We start from the raw sequence: 12821 nt of genomic DNA, 5'->3' as shown, positions 1-12821 counted from the left end.
TTTCATTTGCCTTCTGCTGTTTGAAATTTTATGGTTAACTTAGGTCTATCTTTCAAGAAATTCTACAAATTTGTGTTCTACAAATAACACAGTTTCTTTTTTCTAAGACTGAAATCTTCACATGACTAATTAACTCTAGGATTTGAGTGCTGTCTAATCTACCAAAATTGATTTGTGATAAGAATCAAACTGGCAGCAGAAATAACAAAAAATATATCACAGGTGTGTTTGCTAAATCATGACCAACAGACACATGTGCTCTCAAGTTGTGCTTCATTCTGCAGTTTTTGCAGTGTAACAAAAGGAAGGAGTATGGTGGCACTTCTCACACACCCCACTGCTAAATCAATCTTCCTGGCCTAAGACACTGGCAAATGTGGCTTGAGCAAGCCAAGCTGATTTTGCATTGAAATTGATTAGAACAAAGAGTTTAGTTTATCTCAGTTTGGTTTCTCCTTTTCTGCAAGAGTTTAGCAGTCCTGAGCCTTTTTACTCTGCAAGCTGCCTTTGCTCTTTGTGTATATATATATATTCTTCCTGCTTGGCTGCTCTAAACTCCTGAACTGTGTAGTTAGCAACAGGATTTGTCTTCTCCTTCCTCTCTTTGCCTCTCACTCCTCCTCATCAGTCTGGTGCTCCAAGCCACAAAGTCATGCCTGGTACATTTTCCTATCTATTTATGCACTCATTTTTGTTGACTTATTTTTCAACAAAGTGATAAGAACTGTTTAGGGACTAGAAGCAGAACATAACATGCTATTTTCTACCTCCAGATTCAAAAAGCTGCATGATAAGTAATAAAAAAAAGCAAACTTCGAAATAAAAAAAATTAGTTTTAAATTCTACACCCTCAGAAAGTAAAATTACTTGCTGATTTTTTTCTTTTTAATCAACCTGTAATTAAAAAAGGAAAAGAAAAGTAGTGTACTTCCTGAAGATTATATAGAATATCATCTTAGAAATAGAAACCATAGAATCATTTGGTTGGAAAAGACCTTTAAAATAATTAAGATAAAATAAACAGGTTTATTAAAATAAACTGTTGTATTCAATGAGAATGATTCTGTAAGGTATTGGGGACAAAGCTGGAAAAAATTAAGTTTTAATATAAATTTTAATTTCAGATTGATGTTTTCTCTGTTTTCTAAATGGAATGTCCTTGTATACATGACAGTTAGGGCTAGAATTCACAATACGATGTAAGTTGAACTGAGACAACTTGGAATAAAAAAATGGCTGAGTATCACTAAAATTTGGGCTAAAAATTGTAATACATGAGAAGCTGCTTTATGGAGAGCGCAGCCATAAAGGAAAATGTGGTCAGAACCTCATTAACTTAGTAAGTCAATCTGTCTGTAAGACTCAGACAGATCCTTTACTTATGTGATTGTATATGCAAAAAGCAATAACTTGGTTTGTAGCACACCTTTGGACCCAAACAGCTAAAAAGTTTAAATGTTAAAATACTTGGGTTCCAGTTGGAGAAAACACTAGTAGCAAGTCAGGAATTTCTTTGAATCATCTCAGCTTACATGCAAAAATGCTACTAGTCACACTTTTTTAAATGCAGAGCAAGTCTCATACAGAATGAGCTACTTCCTTTCCCTTTGAAGATATGGTATAGGCACTGCCAGGAGTACTAGAGACAGATAAAAAGCACCACAGGTAGATAAAACAAAATGCTGAGCCAGTCTAAACTTGCACTGCCAATTCAAATTTGTTCTGAGTATTTTTGATTAATTTTGTGGTAGCAAGCCTAATTCCTTACCAAATCTGTCTACATACCAGTGTTATTGGTATTTCTGCAGATAGCACAAAGGGTTTCTTTCCTGTTCCCCTTCTACTCTGTGATGCAGTGTTACTGCATTCAAGCCATGAAGCATCCTTAAATGGGGGCTGGATTCTACTGATTTCTTAGTAATCACCACTAAGCTTTCCTTACCTGCTGACTTCAGTTCTGCAGAACTCCTCACAAGCTCCTACTGACACTGTGCTGTGCACTGACCCTCTTCCTCAGAAGCTCTCCAGCCTTGCCTCACCATATTCTGTAGCAATCTGCTCCAAGAGCAGCACAAGTGCAGAGACAGGATGATCCATACTGCTGCAGTGTAGGACACCTTCCAGTAGAACTTTGGTTCTCAAGTGTAACTTAGAGATCTCAGCTGAGGTTCAGAGCAAAGCTGATTAATTTGCAGCAATATCTGAACACCAGGTCAGTGACACAGGTGTATCTTAGTTTGAGTTAAAATCCTAATGCATTGCAGCTGGAGCACTGGGCTCCTACCTGTAGTATTACTTTGCCTTTGGTTGTGTTGGCTGTAATCCTGCAATTACCAGATAAACTCATCACAAATTTTATAGTGTATCATGTACAACCTGAAAGGAGAGCTTCAGTGCTTTTAAGAATTGCAGTTTAACTTATTAAATGTTTCCTTTGCCTGAAGCTTTATGTATTCACATTATAAGAGCAAAAGACAAAGATGGCTTAGTTACAACTCTCTTCACTTAGTAACTTAGCAGCTCTTCCTTGATGTATTTCCCTTTATTTAATACCCCACCTATTTCAAAGATATTCTTAGTGTTTACAACACAGAACTAAATCTGCATGTAAAAATAATACAGACTTGCACATCAGCAGTAGCATTCCACAAAATGGAACTAAACCAGAACCAGCTCATCTCCTGTCCTGGAGGGCTTGCTCAATAGCAGGCTTTCCAAGCAAGCTTGCATTAGGTTTGCTGCAGCAAGAGAGTCTGATCTCTGCTGGAACAGGAGGGCAAGCAGGTTTCAAGATCGACAGCACAGTACTGTAAAACCTGCAGTTTATTAGCATATGTACCTATGTTAATTTTAAAAGTCACACTGACAAATCTAGAAATTTGATGAAGGAAGTGCACCAATCTGTGACACAGTAGTCATTGAACTAAAGTGTACAGTTGAGAGAACTATGTTAAAGTCTCTCAAGTAAGCTACAATATAAAGGAATATTTCCATATGATACTTAACATTTTATGGAAATGTTGTGCCCTCAGTTCTAATGACATGGCTGGGCATGGGTGGGGGTACAGAACTTGCACACAGAAAACAGTGGAATACCTGTCAAGAGCACTGCACTTATTGATGGTCCCCAAACTTCATGAGCAAAGTAATATGGTTCATTTCCTTGACCATTTTTCCTAATTCTGATATTTAAAAATTTTATTGCAGTTTTTTTGAAGCTGTTCTCTCTCTTGGTAAAACTAAACAATTCTATTTTATCCTGCTCCTCAAGTTATCTTGTCATTTAACTTTTCACTTTTCCTCTTACAGTTTCATGGATTCCACTTCTAGAGAACCCTTCTAATTTTTAAAAAAGTAGGGAATAAACTCAGTATTAATAAGAAAGACACAGACAGATAAACACGAGATGCAGTAAAGAGGAAGAAAAGCAGTGGCTAAAACCAGTCAGATGAAAAAACACCAAGAAAATTTTAAGTTGAAGTAAGTAGGGACAGTAAAGAGAATGGAGAACAGGAATCTAACACAGACCAAAATAAATAGCTGAAAGCCGGCAGTAAAACATGATTAGAGAAAAAAGCTGACACGTGAGAATGACTAAAATTTTCCTTGTTTGTTTTTTCCCCCTTACTGTTACATGAGCAATAGTGCAGTTTCACTAGGGAAGAGTCTGTAAACATGTTAATAGCTCTAGAAGTAGATCAAGAGTTGCCTAGATAACAGGTTTCTATTTTCTAAGTACATAATTTTTCTCTCCATTAATAAAAAAAAATTCCATAGTTGAATTGCCTCAGTCAGTATGTTGTCTTCTGAGTGAATTCCTGTAAAGTGATGCTGTCCTCAAGGCATTTTTTCTTAATAGCTTTATTTTGGCAAGTTTTAAGGGAAAATTAACAGCAGAGGTATGCAATTTGAAAAATATTGTTAATATTCTGAGAAGTTGTGAAGTAGGGTAAGAAAAAAGCACTAATATTGGAGAATTGTAGTAAAAAAATCCCAAATTATCTTATAGTAAGTAATAATTTCCTTAACTTGGATATCAAGACAGACATATTTAATAATAATATTTTTCTTCTTAAATGGTATCTGCCTGCAGACAAAGTATTTTTTTTTAAACCAAACTAAACAACAAACTCCCCATGCCCCCATAAACCCAACCAAAACAATCTGCAGTGCTTTTCAGTCTAGTACAGCTTTTATGTCAGTGTTATGACAAGGTATCAGCTGGTCCTAATTCCAACTGTTTGGGACAAGGACAGTCCAATAAGAGACAAACCAAACTGAAAAATAGTGTATGGATGAAGTGAAAAAAAGTTACTCATATAGAGGTATTTTTTCTCTTTCTAGGATGCAATATGTTCATGATGGAGAGCTTCAGAAGCACAAGTATACAATATCCTGTATATCTTAGTTACTCTTCAAAACCATCATTAGGCTTTATAGCTGAGAAAATAGTTATGCAGCAGGGAACTGCTACAGCAAGCTTAATGATGGGGGGATTAGAGTTGAAAGTGAGAGCACTAGACATTCTTTTCTAGCAAAATAATTCAAATCCCAAGTGAGACAGTAGGATAAATGAGCCAGAGGGCCTCCATTCATTCTCCAGCAAACGACACATCACAAAAGATCCATACATTATGCCAGGAAAATACTCAGCAAGAATGAGAAGCCTTGGAAACAGAAATTCTTGACTTAGAGTCTGGTTGAAGGTCACTGCTCTAACACTGCACAGTTCACATACTTGCATTTGATATATTGATATGTAAAGGAATTTCTGAGTTGTTTATGTTCTTTTAATTCTGCAAATGATCCAAAGATTGAGACAAATATTAATCTTTTCAACTTCATAGGTTGGTGGAAGGGGACTAAAAGAAATGCTTCACATTATTGAAGGAGCTACTAAAACTACACAGACAAACTGTTTTGTAATTTCTGTGTAAAGGAAAACAGTCAGATTTAAAGCTTTCAGTTTTCATACCAGAGTTTCACTATCAATTAATAAGCCCACATCTAATTTGTTTGTTAAGATCCTGTTTAATGGTTGATTTAATTCCTGTTAGCTAATTAAACATGATGAACTGGTGTTTACTGATTTGCTAGCCCCCTGCTTGATTTCAAAACAAACCTATGCTACATTGATTTTTTTATTATTCCATGATGCTTAAATCAAATGAGATTAGACACAGTTAAGAAAGCAGCACTAATCTGAAGACACTACTCCATCAAATAAAGTGACAGACCTTTCATTAAAAATATACAGAAAAGACTCCAACACTGACTAATTTTCCTTTTTTTCAGAAACCCTTTTATATGACAAAAAGAGTACTTAGCCTGGCATCTAATTATAATTCAAATCATATAATCCATTGCAAAGGATTACACAATCCTTGCACAGTCTGTAAGTGCCATTTACTGCAGGAACCAATAATGCACTGAGATGTGGAACTTCAGTGCAACAAATCAGATCTGTGAGTGTCCAAACACTGGCACTGGTGATTGCACTCAGCTGCTGGGACACATAGAAAAAGTTATGGGCATGAAATTAATGTCTGTTTTCAAGAAGTTTAGATTAGCAGTTTGCTGTTTGAACTCAGTTTATTATTGCATGTAGCCAAAGGGGAAGACACAAATAAGTATTTGCTCTTTTACAAACACCGGACTGAATGCACGTGCACACAGCAGACACTAATGTCATCCACCATTACAATGATTGTGAACTGCTGAGTGATTTTCCTGGACTCCAATCAGACAAACACTGTCTGAAAGTATTCTTTAGCCAGATACATGTATCTTTCTCTAGCTGGTTGATGTACTACACCCAACTCCAGAAACACAGTGTGGTGATTCAGCAGTAGGGGTCTAAGGTATGACATGCTTCATCTGTTGACAGCAAAACCCACCTAAAATATGGAATTCAGAGTATCTTATAATTTTGCCATTCAAGCATCATGACATCTCATTTCTTGCAATCAAATTTCTAACCTCATGAAGCACACCTGCCTCTATCTATAGTACTTGCATTTTGGTTCTTGTGTTGCAGCACACTGGCTGCAAGACTCAGGAATGAGCTTGAAGTGTAGGACACACATGGATCCTTAAAGCTTCAGCCCAGACAAAAATATCACCTAAATAAGGGAATGGTTAAATTAATTGCACCATGAGGGTCTTGCTCATAAATGATTACTGCCTTTCAAAGTTCTTACTGTCTGCCTCCTTTGTTGATAGCATGGCACATAGAAATGGAAACCAGTCTCTGATCCCTGCACACAGAACTAAAGCCAGCACAAGCAAGACAAGAACGTGACATAAAATACATAAATTGCTGTTTTAGTTAAGTTTATTTGCATACTCAAAAATCTTTCTTTGATGGTGCCAGCTGCTGGTGAGAAGAATATGTTTGGTGTCCTTATAAGAACACCTAGAAAGAAAGGTATTCTGATATTACAGTATCACAGAGGTGAATATGCAAACAAGAAAAGGCTGTGAGAGATCAAAACAACCATGTTTAGAAAAAGTATATTATGCATATAACACTAATTTAACAGCATTTCAGCACCTCTTGTGTTTACTGGTGCTCAGAGTTAAAATTCTGAGAAAAAAATCCACTTTACTAACTGTGAAGACACTTCTCAAGTACATAAACAAAGAATCATACTATTCTAAAGCACAAAACCTTTTAAAACAAGAAATATGCCAAGGAAATAGAACCCAATTGATGTAATTCAATAGGAAGGAACTTCTGTCTCAATATCTACAAAACCCTTGTGTTTTGATAGTTTGGTGAAAGAGTTACTTAAATATCTCTTTGAATCATATATCCTTAAAGGTTCTCTGTTTTCAGTTACGTATTGTATCCTAACCTTTTTTTTTTTTACTTAGGTAATATTAAAATGAAACTCTCCTTTTACTAGGTATGATCCCTCACAAAGAAGTTGGTGCTTGTGCCATGACTGCAACATTTTTCCAAGAGCTGAAACAAGTACAGTCATGTGCACTGAGCTCTGAGCAGTGCTGCTGTGAAGGAGGAGAGCAGACATTACACTGCTGGGGATTACAGCTGCTGTTTCCCCCAGCCTTTTCTGCCATCCTCCAGCAGTATTAGATCACAGACATTTATATGCAAACTTGTCTATGTAGCACATTTCAAATTTTTTCAATCCCTGTGATTGCATCTTTTTATTTGATAGTTAAGCTGTCATAAACCTACCAATTACAAAGTAAAAAATGTTTCTAATGTATCCCTCTATTTTCCCCCAGGATTCTCCCTTATTTTTTCAAAGTCAACTGAAAAGATATGTGAAAATCAGATTAATTTTATCTTCCAAATAATTTAGATTGATAAATTCACAAAAAAAAGCCAATTCATAACTCTGAAAAAATAAAATTGCTCTGAAGATAATGCAACATGAGAAGAAAGCTTCCTTGTATTACTTGAAAATAATTGACACATACAATTTTTATAAAAAATAGAAACCATCTCAAATATTATAAATGTTTCTCTCTCAAAATATTACAAAAAAATGTTTTAACCTAATTCTTTTTGGATTTGACAATACTCCTCACTGTTATATATTCACAGTTACTTTAATTCAGAATTTAAAAAATCACTACTAGCATACTGAACAATAGCTGTCACAATTAAGATCCAAAATTAAAATCTTTCCAGGTTTTAAACCCACAAACAGTTGATTTGGAAACATCTGCTAACACACTTAATAATTTGTTACTAACCACCAAGTGCTGTTTCTAACAGTAAGACTGTACAGGTTAATAAATAGACATACAACAGTTCTTACCATAGCAGGAGGCTATCATGGTCTACTGTGTGCTCTTGAAATGCAAAAGCTTCTTGACAAAGACACACCTTGAGAAGTTCTGTGCCCAATCAGCAGTCAGACCTGCCCAGGAGACAGCAGCTGATGAATCACAAGGACGATAACTGAGCAGCTGGATGTTTTTCCCCCTAAATCAAGGAGAAGTTGAATACTGTGTTGAGTAAACTTTTTCACAGTTTAATTTTAATTATTATTTTTACTTTTCTACTAGGTGAAAAATGTGCCATCTGTTTGCCAATGAGCCATTATGAAATACAGAAGTTCCTACTTTCAGCTAAGAGTTTTGCAGGCTACTTCTTTCAAAAATATTTATAATTTTAAAAAATTGTAAAAAAGTTTATTTATAAACTGGAAGAGAGAGAAAATCCAAACATCACCACCCCCTGCCCCTAACAAAATTAATTCATTCATGACAATGTAAAACTATGCACAAGCTCAAAAACACCCTCCATCAGTCCAGAGTTCAACAAAATAACAGGGAGAGGTAAATGTATCTATTTCAGGCATCACACTATATTTTATAATATATTATTATTAGTAGTATGAGCATTAATTGTGATGATGATGGTGATGATGATGATGATGATATGGAAGCTACTTAAAAGTTCCAGTTAGGATCACTCCCCACCCACCCAGGCTGTATATCTGCCCTGAAAACACTGGTTCTCTCAAAACCTAGCCTGTAGGTGCATCACTGCGGCTCTTTCTCCAAGGGCTGTCTCCTCCCGGAGTAGTGATGCTGCCAGGACGAGGGATCGGCGGTGGCCACAGGAGGCGCGGGCCGGCGCTGTGCTGATGCAGACCTGGCGGTCAGGCTCTGCTGTGACATCTCCCGTGGCTGCAGGACACGCCAGCCGGAGGAGAGGGGCCCACAGGTGGCTCTCACTCCATACCGCTCCTTACACCGACTGCGTGTCCTTGTCTTCTTCTAAAAGTGCAACAGCCCTTAAGCGAATTGACTCTCTGTTTGACAGTAGACATGAGAAATAGAATTGTCTTAAAAAAAATTCTGTAAGAGCTGAAAAAACCAAAATGTCAGACGCCTCTTTCCCTGGACATGATCTTCCCAGTCTGCTGAGCTCTGATTTGGGACCTGTTCAATACTACAAGACTCAGCACCTGGAAGGAAATAAAACTACCTACACCATCCTTTTTCTTTACAGTGTTAGCCACAACAAATGGTATTTTAAGCAATACTTTACAGTCTGTCTTCTTTACTGGGACCTTAACAAACTCATATCCCACAATGCAAATAAACAGGTCACTAATTTGCTTTTAGATATAACACAAAGGAAGCGAGGTATCACATCAGAAGTCTTAAAATTCATGAGCTGAAAACTAATGAGTCTGCCATTTATGTAAGTATATTAAACGGTATATGGCTTGCAGTCGTAAATTCCCACATTGGATGTGTATCACACAAGCTTTACCAACAGAGAGACAGCAAAAAGCCTGAATTTCTGACTTTATGAAGAAGGAAATTAATACTCCTAGGCAACTGATTTCATCATGTTCTATCATGTTTTAGCTGCACACTCACTCCAAACCCATTCTACACTGCAGAAGTGAAGACCCTGAAAAAACAATCTCTGCCCAAAGCCAACCCCTTAACAAAGTTTTATTAGCACCATCAACACTACTCTCATTCTCCATAATCTAGGTCTTTATGTTTCCCCTTTGCCATTTCTTTTTCCTCACTTACACTCTCAGATTTTCTTAGGATTCTAAAGTAACTTCTCTACTAGACTCCATCATTCCATTTTAACCCAGTGTTAAAGTTACTTGTCCAGCCTGCCTAGAGATACAATTTCTCACACTTTCACCAAATGCTATTTCACTCTTTCTCATTCTTATTGGTAACATAAAACAACTGTCTCTAGTAGATAACTGCTTTGCTGTCAAACATGATGCAAATCTTTCAGTCAAAAAGCACAAGGCCTCTATGTAACAAATACTAATTACATAGCAATTAATACCAAATACAAAAAGGGCCAATTTCCCTTCCAAACTACCTGCAAATATGATTAGTCCTTGAAGGTAAATTAAGAAGCCATATTCCCCCTTTAGAAACACAAAGGAATATCTTGTCATCACAGTACTAACAAAAGCAAGTGATAATTTTATACCAAGTTTATAGAAAAAAGTCCACTTGTATTGAAACGTGATTGAAATGTCCCTGACCCTGCATGTGGGTGGAAAGGTCTGCCCTAATCCCTGTAATTTTGGATGGGAGCTGTGATGGTATTTCTTTTGGCTCTTTCATACTATTTTCCTAGAAACCAAACTCTAGTGATTGCAAACTCAGGTATTCACAACATTAACTACAGCCATATATTGCAATAACAACAACAACCAACAACAACAATACATTATCTCCATGGAGGCTGTGGCAAAAAATCAGGGGTCTTGTTAGCAGTGGTTCCTATGATTTCCAGACATCACTGTGGAAGCTGCTTGTTTCCCTTCACTGCAGGAATAACTGCAGTGAAGTGAATTACCTATTACTAATTTGAATAAACCAAGATACACCTCTATAAAAGAATATCACGATTCTGAACACAGGAAATTAATTTTGTGTGTTAAGTCAATGCTTACTGCCTGCCAGCAGTTTGGAAATGAGAGTAAACCCCCACAAGAACAAAGGACATTCTTTTACTTCAATGCTAGAATTGAAGAAAATTCACTGCTGATTTAGAGTGGCAGAGCTAACGCTGCACATTCATCACAAAGAAGCCTTTTGTCTGCTCTGTCTGCACAGAAGACTCTTTGATGTGCAGCTTTTTGTTTCTTCATACTGTAACTTCTGCTGGGTGATAAGTTGCATTAACTTCAGTGACTGGTTTTATGAGACAAAAATTGGAAGAAGAATATGGAGCAAAGACTATGCAAGGATTAGCTATAAAAGTCACTTGCTAGTTCAGTGTGCTTCCACTATGGCTGTTAAAAGAGGGGAAAAGTTGTGCTGATAGATTACAAAAGTGCAGAGTCTGAGCTTGGTGTTCTGCTTTTGGCCTTAGTGCAAGATTGCAACATGGCATTCACTTACACAATATCTAAATGACTTCCAAAACAAATTTACTGTGCTTACAGACACAAAGCTTTTTTTTAACATTTGTTAGTCTTAATATTAGTTTGATTAGTTTAATATTAGTTTGAAGCACTGATCAAACTAATATTAGAGCATACCAGTATAAGATGCAGCTGCCTATTCACGCAAAGATTCTCAAGAACAAATTTTAATGTACTTGGTGTATGAACTAACTTTGTTGTTTTCACTTCCTTTCATACATCTATTATCTTCAACACATGGTAAATTAAGTCTTCCAGCTGTAATACAAATTAGCCAGACTTTAACTTGGCCAGTATGACGGCAAATCTGGGTCAAATAATGATAATAGTCTATTGCAACTAGCAATAAATTTGGCAGACTGACAGTTCTGAAAATAGTAGTCTAACTGCATTACATAGTTACACTCATTATACAATTTTATGGATGGAAAATAAGAAAAAGAACATTGTAGTAGAACTCCAGATAGTAAAGTCAGAGATGAGCTGGCTGTGCTATGGATTGGCAGACATATTTGACCAAGTCATTTAACCATGAATCAGTCTACCTACAACTGGAATTCTGCAATCAATCTTCTTTTATAAAATTATTTGATACCATAAAATTGAATTTTAAAAGGTTAGCAATTACTAAAAAAGTGATACCTAAAGTAGAGATTTCAAGTAACTGCTATTCTCTTTCTAATGACATCTTAGTTTTCCAACTGTGCACAAACTTCAAATTCCTTCTTTTTCCCATACTCTGAGCATTTATGTACTGGCACTTAGTATAGGCCTTCAGTTCTGCTGCTTTCACAGAGGAAGAGTGAGATCCTCCCCTATCTAAAGGACACCTTTCACCGACCCTGAATGATCACTTCTCTGTAGATTACAATAACCCTTCCTCAGATGTCTTCTTTCCTATCCCAGCCTTTTCTGTTCACTGAAAGGACCTGGGCCCCTGTGACCTTCACCCTCAGCCCCACAGCTTCACTGTCCCTCCTGATATGTCCTTGATGCCCAAGCAGACTCAGAAATGAGCAAAACTCCAGAACCAGACAAGCCTTGAAAGTCTCTCTGCAGTATCCTGGATCCTGGCACTCAGCAAACATCCCAAAACATCACATCAATGTAGCAGATGAATGTTTCCAGTCCCTACAAATGGGAATCTGCAGTGCCTATCAGCTGTCTTTTACTGTTGATGTTTGGCTGAGGTTCAGCTGGCTCCAATGCCTCCCCCAATGGTCCTTGTTCATCCTCATTTTCTTGCCAGGGCACCACATTTGTTCTGTGGTTGCACTTCTGCAGGCAGAGAAGGACCCTTCTCTTCCATTGCCAAAAGTAACAATGCTTTCCATCTCATGTTGATCTCTCCTTTTTTTCCTGATGGTACAAAGCCTGCTGACCTCCTGTCACAGCTCCTTTTTCTCAGTTAGCTCCTTAGCTCCTGTGCATCCCTGACCTACACTCTAATAGCAATTATATCAGAAAAAAGCCCCTGAGGTCTTCTCTTACTATAAAAATAATTTCAGATTTCTACCTGTGTACAAGTGAATGCTCATTTTCACAAGAAGTCCCTCCGATCTTTCTGTAATTTGTGAAATTGGAAGAGATTTGTTTCCCTTTTGGTAGATAGCATGCAGGGTACAAGAGGCCTAAGGCAGCAGTGATGTCCTTCTAGTGACATCTTTTTGTTCCAAGGAGACAGAGAATCCACAGGTAACTCCTTTGTAGCAGAGGTGCTTGATGATCTTCCTTGTCCATTGTGTGTTAACCAGGAGCTGCTGAGCATCTTCTCTGCACAGCTGTGCCTGTGTAGGGTCTGGTGCTCAGTCACACTTCCTTCACACTTGGAGGAAAAGAATAGGAGTGAGAAACGTGAAGAATGTGCTCAAACAGTTAAAAGGCTATGGGTACTGACTGAATACTTGTCAGTTCCATAGA

General features: G+C 37.2%; 1 protein-coding gene across 6 annotated transcripts in view; it reads right to left on the bottom strand.

Moving 5' to 3' along the window:
• The window catches only part of BCAR3 (BCAR3 adaptor protein, NSP family member), a 94531-nt gene that overhangs the window by 78124 nt on the left and 3586 nt on the right, over nt 1-12821 (bottom strand). For 2 of the 6 annotated variants that reach the window (XM_064428230.1, XM_064428233.1), the window contains exons 1-2: nt 7794-10953; nt 1943-2162 (exon numbers count right to left, since the gene is read on the bottom strand). The gene's annotated coding sequence lies outside the window, so the exon portion shown is untranslated. Of the gene's footprint in view, nt 1-1942; nt 2163-7793; nt 10954-12821 lie in introns of those variants that run through there. The other 4 variants (XM_064428231.1, XM_064428232.1, XM_064428234.1 and 1 more) reach the window with 4 other exon arrangements.

The sequence above is a fragment of the Passer domesticus genome, chromosome 7 (genome assembly GCF_036417665.1).
Source record: "Passer domesticus isolate bPasDom1 chromosome 7, bPasDom1.hap1, whole genome shotgun sequence".
Lineage (NCBI taxonomy): Eukaryota > Metazoa > Chordata > Aves > Passeriformes > Passeridae > Passer > Passer domesticus.
This window is presented reverse-complemented; position numbering and strand designations above follow the sequence as displayed.